The 15,776-nt window shown below is 35.1% G+C and overlaps 1 protein-coding gene and 1 pseudogene across 1 annotated transcript in view; one reads left to right on the forward strand and one right to left on the reverse strand.

Moving 5' to 3' along the window:
- ZFHX3 (zinc finger homeobox 3) overlaps positions 1-15,776 on the forward strand; it is a 1,297,849-nt gene that overhangs the window by 144,901 nt on the left and 1,137,172 nt on the right. The window lies entirely within an intron of this gene.
- LOC113251710 (60S ribosomal protein L18a-like) lies at positions 4,769-5,513 on the reverse strand (annotated as a pseudogene).

Consider the following 15,776-nt stretch of genomic DNA (forward strand, 5'->3'; position numbering starts at 1 on the left):
CTGTCTTGAAATTCTGGAGAGTGAAAGCTTCGGTGACTTCACTGAAGGCCATTAAGAGTAAGGTCACTGTCAGCAAATCAGAGAAATATTTCCATCTAATTAATTGAGGTGAGTTCATGGTATTAAAGACCTGAAAAGCTTTTATGCCCAGAATTATTCTTCATGCCGCCTTCCACAGTGTGTGGGAAATAGGTTAGGGAGAAAACTTGTGGGAAGAGGTAGAGAACTTTTTTAAATTCTGTAAGCAGTTGAGGATGATAAGACAGCTAAGTCATTGAAGGACCTAGAAAAGGTTGTCCTTTAAGGAAAGAAATAGAATTACAAAGGGGGAAGACCAAGTATTTCAAGGATTCTGTGTCTATTGAATTCTTGTGTGTTTTTAGAACTATTTTCTGTCATGACATTATTGACCGCTAGTTAGGGTAATCTGTTGTTTGCAAAAGGGGAGAAATACCCTGACTCCATCAGGTTCTTAAAGTATAAATCAAATCCCCGTGAGGTTATGAATTTGAAAAGGCTGATTGTAGTTGTGTTTTTAAATATCAGTTCTATGTAGGCAAAGAAAAAATATTAGTGAAGTGGCTTTCGGTAATAAATTAAGGTTGCCTGAAAGTGAGATTTAAGTTACAAGTTGTTCATGTCTGGTCTTTGCCAGAGAAAGCTTTTTTACAAACGTTCTTTTTTCTGTAGGAAAGAAAAAATCACCCCTCTACCAGAGGTGCTCTTGCTGCTTTTACTGTCTGGGTTCCTTTTTGTCGTTCCTGCCCAGTGAAATTGCAGTTGCCCTGCAAAGACACTCTGAAAATGGAGCTCTCCCTTCTACTTTGGGGGGTGATGCTCATCTCTAACATTCTCTGAAATTCCTGACAGAGACACCCTGATGAGAATGTGTTAAGAGAGGAAAGAATTTGATGAGCAGCTCTGACAGTTAGAGGCTACAGATAAATATAGTTGATAGCAGTTTTAGATTCTGTTTTAGTTCCCTATTGCCTAAACTTTCAAAAAATATATATATTTTTCTGATGTTTCTGTGGATCACCTGGGCTAAGTTAGTTGGGTGCTTCTTCTACCTCATAGGATGTCAACAACTGGGATTACTCAGTTGGTTGCATTCATTTGGCAACTTGGCTGGGGTGGAAGTTCCAAGAAAGCTTTACTCAAATGTCTCATGCTTTGCTGCTTCTCCACAAATTCTTTCATGTGGCTGGCTTGGGCCTCCTTATGGCATAGTGGTCTCAGATTAGTCAGAATTCTTACACTGCAGCTTACATTTCAAGGGGGACAGCAGCAGCCTGATAGTGTCACTTCCACCTGAGTTGCAACCCAAATACAAGGGAAGGGAAGTAGACTCCCTTTCTCAATGGAGAGAATGGCTTGTTCATACAGGGAGGGAAATAATTCATGGCAGCTATCTTGGGAGAATACCTGCCACAGCCTCACGATTCACTTTAAATTAGCACTATTAACTTTGTAAATCAGATTTTTTCATGTATCTTCAGCTCTCTTGATAAGAACAATCATCCGTTTACTTGCCAGTTCCAACCAGCATTTTCTGGTCCTTTAGGAAACGTGGTCCTAATTATTCTTAGTATTTGGTACTATTAAGTTAGGCCTTACTGTGTGCTCAGCACTGAGTTTAGTTCTTTATGTATATGAGCAAGTCCTTAAAGCAGCCCTGTAAGGAAGGTATTATCTATTATCTCTGTTTTCTTGAGTCTAAAAAACTGAGGTTTTGAGCAAGTAAGAAACTTGCCCAAGTTCTCAGAACTTACAATATAATAGAGCCAGCTTTGAAAACATAGAGGTTTCTGATTTCAAAGTTGGTGCTTTTGTACTGAAATATGATAATTCTTTTTTAGGTGCATTATGAAATTTCTATTTAAAACTGCTGTCAAATCCATCTGCACTAGAATTGTTGACTTCCCTGAATCCTGCTCACAGAATTTCCCTGAAATAGATGCTCCTGTTCTTGGCATGCAGACTAGGACAAAGGTCTGTGAGATGATTCCATTAACAGATCCTCCCCCCAACCTTTCTGATTTATGGCTTCTCTAACAGCAGACATATTTTTTGGGACTTTGTCAGTTCCTTTGTACCACCCCTCGAAATCTCTTTTTTCATGTTCATATACTACTCACCTGAGCGGCATGGAAGACATTTCTACATCCCCAGGTCTTACTATTTTCTTGTCTAATATTAGCATATCTTAATTACATATTCATTGCTGAAGTCTTAGACTGTAGCTGTCCAGACTGCAGAGAATTTTTTCAGTAGGTTAAACAAAGATGAGACTGGCTTTTACTATTTTGAGTGTTAGATTCTTGTCATGTTCTCTTGTGAACTTTACAGTCTGTTAAATTTTCTACTACATTCCTTTAGGCTATTAGTACTTTCCAAGCCTTTCTATATTTCACTTTAATGTTAATATTTTATCTTTCTGTTCATGAATTTACTGTTCACCATCATTAAAAATAGTTAAATTGCTCAGTCTTAGGCATGGATTTTTATTGTAACTCTTGAATTCCCTGAACTTTTTTTTGTGGTAAAAATGATAAGTATATCCAGAAATTGGTCAGATTTGGGTGCTGGTTTAAATATGGTAATTTTTCTGTTATTTTTCAGAGAGGACACAGAAATAGAACTAGATATGACCATAAAAAATTGACTTCCACCTTTTTGAACCATGAGTACAAGAGTTGGGGGAGTCATGATGACACCAACTTTAATTTTGATGCCAAAGTGAAGATTTTCATTCAAGGTTGAAATCGATACTGCATCTAAGACCTAAGATACTGGATGAACTTCCTGATTGTAACTCTAGTTACCTGCATTGTCTTAGAAGTTTTTTATTCTAAGAAATACAGTGCAGAAATAAAGCCATAAATTTTGATATGTTGTGTTTTCATTTTTAACTCAAAATATTTTGTAATATCTGTTTCATTTCTTCCTTTACCCATGGATTACACCATGGAGGTATATTATTTAATTTCCAAATATTTGGGGATTTTTCTCCTACTGATTTCTAATTTAATTTCAGTGTGATTAGAGAATATACTTTGTGTGACTTGAATACTTTTTAACTTTTTTGAGACTTCTTTTATGGCCCCCAATATAGTCTATCTTACGTAGAGTATAGGCATGTGAAATGCATGTATATTTTGCTGTCTCTGGGTGGAGTAGTGTATGAATGCTAATTAAATCAAGTTGGTTAATAGTGTTTTTATATCTTCTGTCTTTACTGATTTTCTGCTTGCTCTATCATTTGAGATGGGTGGAAATCTTAGAGTATAATCATGGATTTGTCTAATTCTCTTTGCAGTTCTATGCTTCATGTATTTTGAATCTCTATTATTAGGTGCATAAATATTTATGACTTTTATGTCTTCTTCCTGAAGCAACCCCTTTATCATTATGATATGACTTTTCTTTTTTTTTTTTTAATATTTATTTTAGGAAGAGAGAGAGAAAGAGAGAGAGAGTTGGAGGAGGGGAAGAGGGACAGGGAGAGGCTGAGTGCAGAGCCCAATGTGGGGCTCAGTCTCATGACCTTGAGATCATGACTTGAGCTGAAATCAAGAGTTGGACGCTTAATGGACTGAGCCACCCAAGTGCCCTGATATGACTTTTCTTTTATCCCTGACAATCTTTGTTCTGAAATCTACTTTGTTTCATATTAATACAGCCACTTCTACTTTTTTCTCAATTTTTACACAGAATATTATTTTCATCTTTTTTACTTTTTTCAGAAAAAGTTGCAGCAGCATAGAGTTTGGTGTTGCTTCTTTTTTCTCCTAATCTGATAAGCTCTAGCTTTTAATTGGGGTTTTTAGACCATTTACATTTAATGTGGTTGTTGATATGATTGTATTGAAGTCTACCATCTTGTTATTTGTTTTCTGTATGTCCCTTCTGTTTTGTTTCCTTTATCCTCTTTTCTTTCTTTTAGATTAGTTTATTATTTTTATGATTCTATTTTGTCTCCTTTGTTGTCTTATAAGTTAAAACTGTTATGTTATTTTATTGGTTGCTTTGGGGTGTATATTATACAGCTTTAACATATCACAGTCAACCTTCAAGTGATATTGTGCACTTACAGTATAAGAACCTTACAATAGTATATACTTTCATTTCTTCTTTTTCTGCTGGCTTTTAAACTATTGTCAACATATTTCATTTTTATGTATGTTCACATTCCTACAGTACATTGCTCTTATTTTTGTTTCAAACAGTTGATAATCTTTTAAAGAGATTAAAATTAAAAAGCAAGTTTTTATATTTACCTTTGTAATTTCTATTTCCAGTGCTTTCCCTTTGTGTACATTGAGGTTTCCATCTGGTATCATTTTCATTCTGTTTGGGACACTTACTTTACTTCTTGTATTTCAGGTATACTAGTGATTGATTCTTTCAGTTTTTGTCTGGAGAAGGTCTTTATTTCACCTTCATTTTTTAAATCTATTTTCCTGTTTTTTCCTTTCTCCCATTTAGTATTTTAAAGATCTCAGTACACTATTTTGTAGCTTATGTTGTCTTTAATTTGCAATCTGCTGTCCTCTTTATCTTTATTCCTCTGCACATAACATGTCTCTATGTTCCCCCTGTAGTTGTTTTTCATATTTTTTCTTTCTCACTGACTTTAAGCTTTTTGATTATGATGTGCCTTAGTTTTCTTCATGTTTTTTGTGCTTGGGGTTCATGAAGATTCTTGGATTTTTTTGTCCCTATGAGTTTATTTGGGCAGATATGAGGATGGGGGAGGGCTTTGCATCTAAAAGAAGGTGTTGGGGCTTTTGGCAGTGAAGCTTGGTCTGTGCTGTCAATTCATGATCTGTGGGGGCGGCAGGAACTCGATCTTGGAGTTGTGGAACTGCTTGACCACTGACTGGCCATGATCTATTCCATGTTTATGATCTGGGTTGGATGGGCCTATGTGCTGTACTGGGCCCCCATGTCGTGATAGCCCTGAGTGACAGTACCCACAGTGGTCAGATCCCTGTATACCCAGTACATATGGCTGCTACTGTAGGAATTGTAGAACAGTTAGATGCCAATGTTCTTTACCTGCAGGGGAGATTTCTTTTTTTTTTTTTTTTTTTTTTTTTCTTTTTTTAAAGATTTTTTTATTTATTTATTCGACAGAGTTAGAGACAGCCAGCGAGAGAAGGAACACAAGCAGGGGGAGTGGGAGAGGAAGAAGCAGGCTCATAGCAGAGGAGCCTGATGTGGGGCTCGATCCCAGGACTCCGGGATCACGCCCTGAGCCGAAGGCAGACGCTTAACCGCTGTGCCACGCAGGCGCCCCTGCAGGGGAGATTTCTTAAATACCTGCCCACAGTAGACCATTTTTTCTGAAAACTTCTTCAGCTGAGACAGAATGTACCAGAAGCAGGACTTGGCAATGGCATGATTAGGTACAAAGATTGGCATGTGGTAAAGTGTAGTGAGTAGCATTTGGGAGTGAGTAGGAAGTACTCCATCATCTTATATTTTTGCAGTATCCCTGAGGCCTTCATGGTGCTCTATCTCTGGTTGCTGCCACCCATAAAACTAGCTTATGGTTTCAACAAACTTGGACTGTTTTCAGCCATTATTTCTTTAAATATGTATTGTCCTTCCATTCTTTCAGGGATGCCAGATACATTGTATTTGGCCATATGAGTTTGCCCCATGGTTCGCTGATGCTTTGTTAATTCTTTTTCCTGTCTTTATTTCTATCTGTGTTTCATTTTGGATAGCTCCTACTGTTATGTCTTGTAGTTTACCAATCTTTTTTTCTGTTTTGTCTAATCTCTTGTTAGACAAATCTCCGTACAATATATTTTTCATTTCACACATTGTAGTTTTCATCTTTAGATGTTCATTTGTGTCTTTTTATTTCTTTATTTTTAAAAAAGACTTATTTCTTTACTTCAGAGAGAGAGAAAGAGTGCGCATGGCAGGGGAGGGGCAGAGGGAGAGGGAGAAAGAGGATCTCAAGCAGACTCTCCACTGAGTGTGGAACCTGATGTGAGGCTCAATCTCAGGACCTTGAGATTATGACCTGAGCTGAAATCAAGAGCCAGCTGAGCCAACCTAGGTACCCCCAATTGTATCTTTTAAAAATATCTTCCATGTCTCCATTTGGCATGTTCACTCTTTCTCTACCATTTTCCCTTTATAATTCTGTCAGTTTTTTTTATGTTTTGAAGCCATATTATGTTAGGAACATACAAGTTAATACTATGCGTGTGTGTATGCATGTGTGTATTCATGTGTGCATACATGCACTGTGTGTGTGTATATGAAGTTATATATATAAATATTTTTCTGTATCTAAATATTTAATGTAAATAATTATATGTAATATATATTTATATTCCTGCATATAAATATATATTCTTTTCATATATGTAAATATATATAAATCCTATATTTTTATGTATAAATCTGATGATTTTTCCACTTAAGTCTTTCTGCTTTATTTTCTACTTTGATACTAAAATTAATAAAAAATCTTTAAAATTACTACACCACCAGTTGTCTTCTAGTCAGTATTTGCCTAACAAATCTGTTTCTACATTTTTATTTTCAGTCTTTCAAGGCTCATATTTTTTTATGTGTATCTCTTGTAAGCACCTTAGAACTGAATTTTATTTTGTTTATTTTTGCATTCTTTGAATTAGAAATTTTAATCTGTTTCCAGAATTTGCTCTTAATCATCACAAGAAATCAAGGAGTTACATGATAGCTAACATGGGAGGAAGCACAGATGTTTAAGAACCCTTTTACAAAGGTCTTGGTCATGGGCCTCAATTTTGATGGATTTTCTGACTTCCTTTCTCAAGTAGAGGCTGGAATTCCAGCAGCTTCTATGAAATCATCTTTCTTCCTGCATTTGGGCCGAAGATACTGATAGAGAAAAATGACCTTACTTTCCTAAAGTGGGAGACTATACTCAAGGTACTCTTCTGGTCTCTTGTCTCACACAGGAACTGGTCTCTTAAAGCATTTATGCATGGTATTATTTTGTATTCTGGTTGAAAGTTAATTTTAAATAATGTCAATCTTTTTAAAAAAAAGCCACTTATTTCTTAGTGTTTCAGTTTTCTAATTGTCTCCATATTTAGTTTATGAAGTTGCTCCTTTTAAGATGGTCATGAGTTTACTGATCAGTGTTAGGGTGAAAAAAAATTTTTTTTTATTCTAATGGACCATACACTGTTCAGGGTCGTTTATGATGAATACAAGGTAACATGTCTATTACATAAAAATAAAATAATTGTTTTTGTAAAATGAATTGGAAGATGTGGCATAATTAGACAGTGGGCATTTGTATTCTCCTATTATCGCTTTAGAGCTGCAAAAAAATGGAAGTAATTTATTTCATCTTGGTAATGCTCCTTCTTTCTGGTCCAACAATTTATCAGAAATGTTAATCCAGCAAGCAGTAAGTGGGGGTGGGGGGGAGAAGAGGAGAGAGGGGGTTTAAAATTAGCCTGGAAATATTGCACAACTCATTAAAAATGTAATCATGCGTAAAATGAGATCAATGAAAATTTATCTAAAAGTGCAAGGAAAAGGCATTTTCTAGTATGATACTGGATTTAATAGACTGGATTTTAATTTAGTCAGTTTGCTACAAAAAAATCCCTCCAGGCTAAATAAAACAGTTTTCCCTCCCAGTTATTGTACAGACAGCTAATTTTCAGACCCCTTCCTTCTGATATTCAATCTTATCTCTTGCTGGATATGGGTTTCAGTATATTGCAGAATTTGTTTTCTTTACATTTTCCATTACTGCTTTCATTTGCATGATAAATGATTAGAAGTAGAAACAGGGAAAAAAAAACCCATGCAGAACATTTCTTTATTAATTTTGTTTAAATTAGAGTATCTTTCTTATTCCCCCTTCCACTGCCCTATTTAACAACCAGTGTATCTGAGAGTTATTTTAATATTTCATTGTACAGTTAGAGAAATGGGGTACATACTTTTTACTTTATTACGTAACATTTGTCTTTGTTCTTGTGTTTGTAGTTTACATTTTGGTTCCTATCTTGCACTGTTAATGATAATGATGAATTTTTTCTTAAAAGAAACCCTCGTATTTAAGCTGAGCCTGGGATTCAGACTTTAAAATATGTTGACATTGACTTAGGGGTTTGAAGATTTATTCTGCAAATGCTATCCTCATGATTCTTAATAAATAGGGTCTGTAAAATTGGGCTTTATTTAAGGCTTCTGCCCCTTCTATCTTAGCAGTTTTTCTAGCTTGATAATTTAGAAATCTGATATTATATCACTAAGCACATCAGTGAAAATCATCTAATGCCTTACTTTCCCCCAGATTCTGTATGGTTAAAAAAAAAAAAACAACTCTATCTTTATCAATAAAAATTTTCGTAGGCAAAACTTGCCTGAGCAAAAATTATGTAAGCTAAATAAATGGTTCCTGCAAAATTTGTCTGTAAGAGAAGAATCCAATGTGATCATTTTAGGGTAATTCACATAGATGACTTTTCTTTCTCTACTATACAAATTTTATATAAATACTCTCATGTTGTAAGAAAAACCAATTATACAGTACAGTTAATTGAGTGTTCCCTTGATCATTCATCTTATCCACTCTCTTCTGTAATAGTAACCCACTGGCCAACAGCTATCTTTCCTGATATTTTTCTCTGTAAAATAGATATGTACCTGTAGAAATATATGAGTTTTAATTTTTGTGAGATTATTCTAACATAAAAGATATATTGCCATTGTAATTTTTGTCTGCATGTAAAAATTTTTAACATTATTAATACATTATTAATACATTAATATTGCATCTTGAAAATTTTTCTGTTTCAGTACTTACAACTCTGTTTATTCTGTTGAACTGTTGCATAATATTCCATAGCATGAAGCTAGAAAGATCTGGTAAGGACAAAGTATCCATCAATAGGGGAATGTTAACCATGACAAACTATGGTGCAATAAAAACCTTTGTGCATATCTCTATGCACAGGGTAAATGTTTCTTTGGGGAAGATAACAAGAAATAGAGCAAGGTTGATGAGTGCATTTCAGTTTTTCTGAATACTGTCTTACCTGAATCCTACAGGTTTTGCAGTGGTCTCGTCATTATTTTTAAATTATAGGTTCTATATTGATTTTTCTCTTAGAGGAGTTATTGTCAAGGGGGTTTTACAGTTTCTAAGTCCACAAATTTTTTTTTTTTTGGCTATCGTTTTGATGATGAATCTAATTTCATTTCATTGGCTCCAATCAATATGGCTTATATGATTTCTGCTTTATAGGAGTTGATGAGATTTTTTTCTTCATTACCTAATATGTGATCAATTTTCTTTTGTGAGTGTCCCTGACTTTTTGAGAAGAATGTTCTTTAATGTGTTCAGTGTTCTATTTTTTTTTTTTTAAAGATTTTATTTATTTATTCGACAGAGATAGAGACAGCCAGCAAGAGAAGGAACACAAGCAGGGGGAGTGGGAGAGGAAGAAGCAGGCTCATAGCGGAGGAGCCTGATGTGGGGCTCGATCCCATACTGCCGGGGTCACACCCTGAGCCGAAGGCAGACGCTTAACCGCTGTGCCACCCAGGCACCCCTCAGTGTTCTATTTTATATCTATTAGATCAAACTTGTTAATTAGATTATTCACATATTCTATATTCTTAATTTTTGTTTATCTGTATTATCTGTTGGTTCCGGATAGCTGTGTTATTAGATATAACCAAAAGTTCATATGTTCTGTCTTCTTGGCAAATACCTCTTTTTGTTTTTTTAGTGCATTTGGCTAAAATTCTTTTTTTTCTGATACTAAGAATTACTTAGTATGCCTTTCCTTAAACTGTTATCTTTATTATTTCTGTGTTGTCTTATTTTAGATTTGCCTTTTAAATGTAGCCTGTGGAGTTTTTATTGTAGTGTTAAAGTTTCTATTTTTTTTAAGTTTTAATTTTAATTCCAGTTAGCTAACATACAGTGTTAAATTAATTTCAGGTGGACAGTATAATGATTCAACAATTCCATACATCACCCAGTGCTCATCATGGCAAGTGCACTCCTTAGTCTCCATCACCTATTTAACCCATCCTCTTATCTCCCTCCTCTCTGGTAACCATCTGTTCTCTGTAATTAGGAGTCTGTTCCTTGATTTGTCTTTCTCTCTCTCTTAGATTTTTCTGTTTGCTTTTTTGTTTCTTAAATTCCATCTGTGAATGTAATCATACAGTTTTTGTCTTTCTCTGACTGACTTATTTTGCTCAGCATTATACTCTCCAGCTCTATTCATGTCATTGCAAATGTCAAGATTTTGTTCTTTTTTATGGTTGAATAATATTCCATTGTATATATATCTACATCTTCTTTATCCATTCATCAATTGATGGACACTTGGGCTGCTTCTATATCTTGGCTATTGGAAATAAAGCTGTTAAAAACATAAAAGTGCATGTGTCCCTTTGAATTAGTGTTCTTGTATTCTTCCAGTAAATGCCCTGTAGTGTGATTGCTGGATCATGGGGTAGTTCTATTTTTAACTTTTTGAAGAAATTTCATACTGTTTTCCAGGGTGGTTGTACCAGTTTGCATTCCCACCAATAGTGCATGAGTCTCCCCTTTCTCTATATACTTGCTAACACCTGTTGTTTATTGTGTTGTTGATTTTAGTCATTCTGACAGTTATGTGATTATATCTCATTGTAGTTCTGATTTGTACTTCCCTGATGATAAGTGATGATCATCTTTTCCTGTTTCTGTTAGATCTGTGTGTCTTCTCTGGAGAAATGTTTGTTCGTGTCTTCTGGCTATTTTTAATTGGATAATTTGCTTTTTGGGTGTTGTGTAAGTTCTTTATATATTTTGGATACTAACCCTTTATTGGACATGTCATTTGCAATATTTTCTCCCTTTCTATAAGTTGCCTATTAGTTTTGATTCACTGTGCAGAAGGTTTTTATTTTGATAGAGTCCCACGGTTTATTTTTGCTTTTGTTTTCCTTGCCTCAGGAGACATATATAGAAAGAGGTTTCTATAGCCAATGTCAAAGAAGTTACCGCCTGTGTTCTTTTCAAAGTTTCTATTTTTAATAGATGATTCTTCACCAGATTATACTTACCAGTGTGTTTGTACTTACGTTATTTATGTTTTCAATTATGCTATGCTTTTCCCCCCTCCTTTTTGCCTATTTTTGGTTGATTGGATTATTTTATTTTTCCCCTCCACTGATGGTTTGTAAATTATACGTCCCATTTATTTTCTTTTATTAGTTACATTTGTAATTTTTATATACATACTGATTGTATATCTTTCCACCATCATGTAAACTACCTCTGTCCTGTCCCTGAATGAGGTGAAAATCTTAATGTATTTTTACTTCTATCACTTTCCATCTTCTCTGGCATTTCTCAAACCCTGAGTACCAAGTTGTTGAAATTTTTTTGTTTAAAATCAACATTTATTTGCATTTAATTAGTTTTGTTGGTGTCTTTGCTTACTCTTGATTTATATATCCAGTCTCTTTGTCTCTCTCTTATTTTTGGAATACAGTCTTGAGAAATTCTTGTTAGAGAAAGTTTGAATATGGTAAACTGAAATCTTATATGTCTGAGAATGTCTTTATTTAGAAAAATAATTAGACCTGTAGAATTTTAGGTTTAGATCCATTTCTCTTAAACATTAGTGATACTGCTCCATCAGAAATTTGAAATCAATTTGATTCTTATTTCCTTTTAGGCCATATGTTCATGTGTGTTTTTTTCTCTTTGGAATATTTCAAAACTTTTCTTATTATGGGTAATAGGTTTACCTAATTCACACACATAAAATAAAAAGTTGCTCTCAGAATTCTTGCTTCTATCCCTGTTCCCTCCTGTCTGTTCTCCTTTCCATAGATAATTTCTGTTAGATTCCTGGTTATCTTTCTTCTATGTCTATATTCAAAGGAAAGCAAAGGCAAATGTGTATTTCTGTTTCCCCTTCTTTGTGATAGAAAAAGTACCATACGACATAATTTGTTTTGCATCTTGCTGTTTTTCAAGATCTTTCTACATCAGTAAGTTGAGATAGTGAACAAAGTTTTATTCAATAGTGTGGATATATCCATAGTTTCTTCAACCAATACCCTGTTAATAGACAGTTGGATCACCTCCATTTTTTTGCCATTACAAATAATAGTATAATGAATTATCTTCTACCTCTGCCATTAACATATACTGTTATATTATCTCAGGTGTACTCTATAAAATACACACACACACACACACACGTGCATGCACACGTGCACACACACAAACACACAGGAATATTATTCAGCCATAAAAAGAATAAAACCTTGCCATTTGCAACAACATGGGTGGAGCTAGAGAGGATAATGCTAAGCAAAATACATATGCCATTTTATATGTGTACAAACGTATCTGTAGGATAGATTCCCAGAAGTAGGATTGCTGCATCAAAGGGTAAATGCAACTGCATTTTTGGTAGAGATAGCTGGATTCCTCTTCATGAGGGTTATACCATTTCACTTTCCCATTAGCAGTGTTCCCCCTGAGCCTGTTTCAACTCCAGCATTAAGAGTTGTCAAAACTGTAATTTTGTCAAATTCTGTCAAACTTGGCCTGTCTCTTTAGTCATCAATTATACACTTTTAATTAGTGTGTTTTGATAGCTAGTAGGTCTATTCTTACATAATTTCTCTTTTTCAGAGTTTTCCTGGCTCTTTTAAAATTTATTTTTCTGTATGAATTTAGGATCAATTTGTCTAGTTCTAGGGGAAAAAAACAAAACCCTGTTGGTATTTTATTGGATTGCATTAAATTAACTAAGGGAGAATTGACTTTAAGTCTTGCTTTCCAAGAATATAGCATCTCTTTTTCATACTACTTTTTATCATTTGGTAGTAGTTCTCTTTTCCTCCTGTCATTTGGTTTTGCACATTTCTTATTAAGCTTGTTCTTCGCTGTGAATAGGTTCTTCCCTCCATTGTATCTTTTAATTTTTTTTTTATTATATAGAGTGTATTGATTTCTTTTTAACTAATTCTACATCCTGCCACCTTACTGAATTATCTTATATTTTGTTGTGGTATTTTAGTTGATTTATTGAGTTTACAGATACAAAATCATTTCATCTCAAAATAGAGATAGCTTTGCCTCTTTTCAGTCTTATGCCTCCAATTTCTAGTCTAATTGTGTTGATCCAAGATAGTGTTAAGTATGGTGATGACTCTGAGCTTTTTTTGTGCTTAATGTAAGCTTTGTGCTTAATATATGTGAAGCACTCATCTACCCAGATCCCCCAGTTTTCCTGGAGGTCACCTGCAGACAGTTACTATCCATAGGGCAAGCTTCCTGCCTCTCTCCGCATGAGCACATTCTCTAGCTGTGGGAGGGTGTTCTTAGCCTTTGTACAGACCAGATTGGGTATCCTGTGGAGCTTTTGCTTCCAAAGTGACCCCCATAACCAATGAAGTTCGGAAGTTATTAGATAAATACTCAAGCTTCTTCATCTCTCTGGGGAATAACCCAGAGGTGTATTCCACATAGTCTTTGGAATACTATATTCCAAAAGGTTTAGGAAAAGGAGAGGATAGAGAGGAGAGCTATCATTGTTGCCTAGCATCTGGCATATGATAGGCACTCTGCATATTGTCTGTGTGGAGAGGCTGATTAGGGCTAAAGGAACACAAGGTACTAATCTTACCCAAATGGTCCTGGGTACCCAGGTGTGTTGAGTTTTGGAGAGTCTTCTCTGGAATAGTTGGTCTGAGGAAAAATGGAGTGGAACTGCTAGAGCTGCTTTTAAATCAAGGGATCTTCTGTAGCGCATGTATAGGCAGTGCTCTTATAGAAGCAGAACTTTCTCTGGAATCTTTTAGGATTTGTATCTTTCTAAAAAACGTTATTTATTTATTTGAGAGAAAGGGAGAGAAAGCGAGAGCATGAGAGAGCGCATGAGTGGGGGGAGAGGCAGAGAGAGAAGCAGATTCCCTACTGAGTATGGAGCCCGATGTGGGGCTCGGTCCCAGGACCCCAAGATCCCCACCTGACCTGAAGGCAGATGCTTAACTGACTGAGCCACCCAGGCACCCGTAGGGTTTGTATCTTAACTTTGACATTAGGAAAACTTGCCAGAAGTGTGTGTGTGTGTGTGTGTGTGTGTGTGTGTGTGTGTGTGTTGTGTTCCCTACCCATCCTACTCTTTTCTGTTTTTCTTCCACTGCTGTTAGACAAATTTAAAGTTTCTGGATCTGTCTTCCAAATCTTTTTGGTTCTTCCTTAATCTCTGAAGTTTTTATCCTGTGGTATGCTCTGTTTGGCTATATTTTCCAGTTGACTATTTTAATTTTTAGCTTTGTCCATTTTGATTTTAGATCACATAATGAGGATTTAATTTCAGTGTGTGTTTTTTTTTTTTTAACAGACTTTATTTTTGTAAGAGCAGTTTTTGGCTCACAGTAAAATTGAGGGAAAGGTACAGAGATTTCCTATATATCTTTGCCTCCATCATGTGCATAGTCTTTGCCATTATCAACATCTCCCACCAGAGAGGTACATATGTTACAAATGATGAACCTACAATGACATATCCTACCCACTCGAAGTCTGTAGTTTACCTTGAGTTTCACCCTTGTTATTATACATTTTATGGATTTGGACAAATGTATAATGACATATATCCATCATTATATTATTATAGTAACATATATAAAATATAGTTTTATGTAGTAAGTCATATTTGTTCATTATAAATATATTATATAATCATATTAACATCTATAAAATATGGAATATTTTAAGTACAGTAATATGGTATCATCCAAAGTATTTTCATTGCCCTAAAACCTCCTTATTCCTCTTACCCTTACCCTCCAACCCTGACAACCACTGATCTTTTCAGTCTCCATAGTTTTGCCTTTTCCAGAATGTCATATAATTAGATTGCCTTCTTTCATTTACTAATATGCATTTCAATTTCTTTGATGTCTTACCATAGCTTTTTAGTTCATTTCTTCTTAGTGCTAAATAATATTGCATTATCTGGATGTACCACAGTTTATTTATCCATTTACCTACTGAAGGACATCATGGTTGCTTCCAAGTTTTGGCGATTATGCATAAAGATGTTACAAATGTCTGTGTGCAGATGATTTTTTTGTGGGTATGTTTTCACCTTCTTTGGATAAATACCAAGGAGTGAGATTGCTGGGTTGTATGATAAGAGATGTTTAGTTTTATAAGAAATTGCCAAATTGTCTTCCAAAGTGGCCATACCATTTTGTGTTCTCACTAGCAAAGAATGAGAATTCTTGTTCTACATCCTCACCAGCATTTACTGTTGTCAGTGTTCTAGATTTTGGCCATTCCAACAGATGTGTAGTAGTGTTTCTTTATTGTTTTAGTTTACATTGGTATGGAATATGATGCAAGCATATTTTCATCTGCTTAATGCCATCTGTATATCTTTTTGGCGCAGTATCAAGGTCACACATTTTTAATTGGATTGTCTGTTTTCCTGTTTTTGACTTTTAAGTTCTTCATTTATTTTGGATAATAGTCCTTTTTCAGATGTGTCTTTTTAAAAAAGATTTATTTACTATTTTAGAGAGAACATGAGTGGGAGGGGCAGAGGGAGAATTGGAGAGAGAGAAGGAAGAGCAGACTCCTTGCTGAGCAGGGAGCCCAATGTGGGGCTCAGTCTCACAACCCCAAGTTCATGACCTCAGCCATAATCAAGAGTTGGATGCTCAAATGACTGAGGTAACGAGGCACCCCTAGATGTGTCTTTTGCAAA

This window comes from Ursus arctos, unplaced genomic scaffold (assembly GCF_023065955.2).
Source record: "Ursus arctos isolate Adak ecotype North America unplaced genomic scaffold, UrsArc2.0 scaffold_19, whole genome shotgun sequence".
Taxonomy (NCBI): domain Eukaryota; kingdom Metazoa; phylum Chordata; class Mammalia; order Carnivora; family Ursidae; genus Ursus; species Ursus arctos.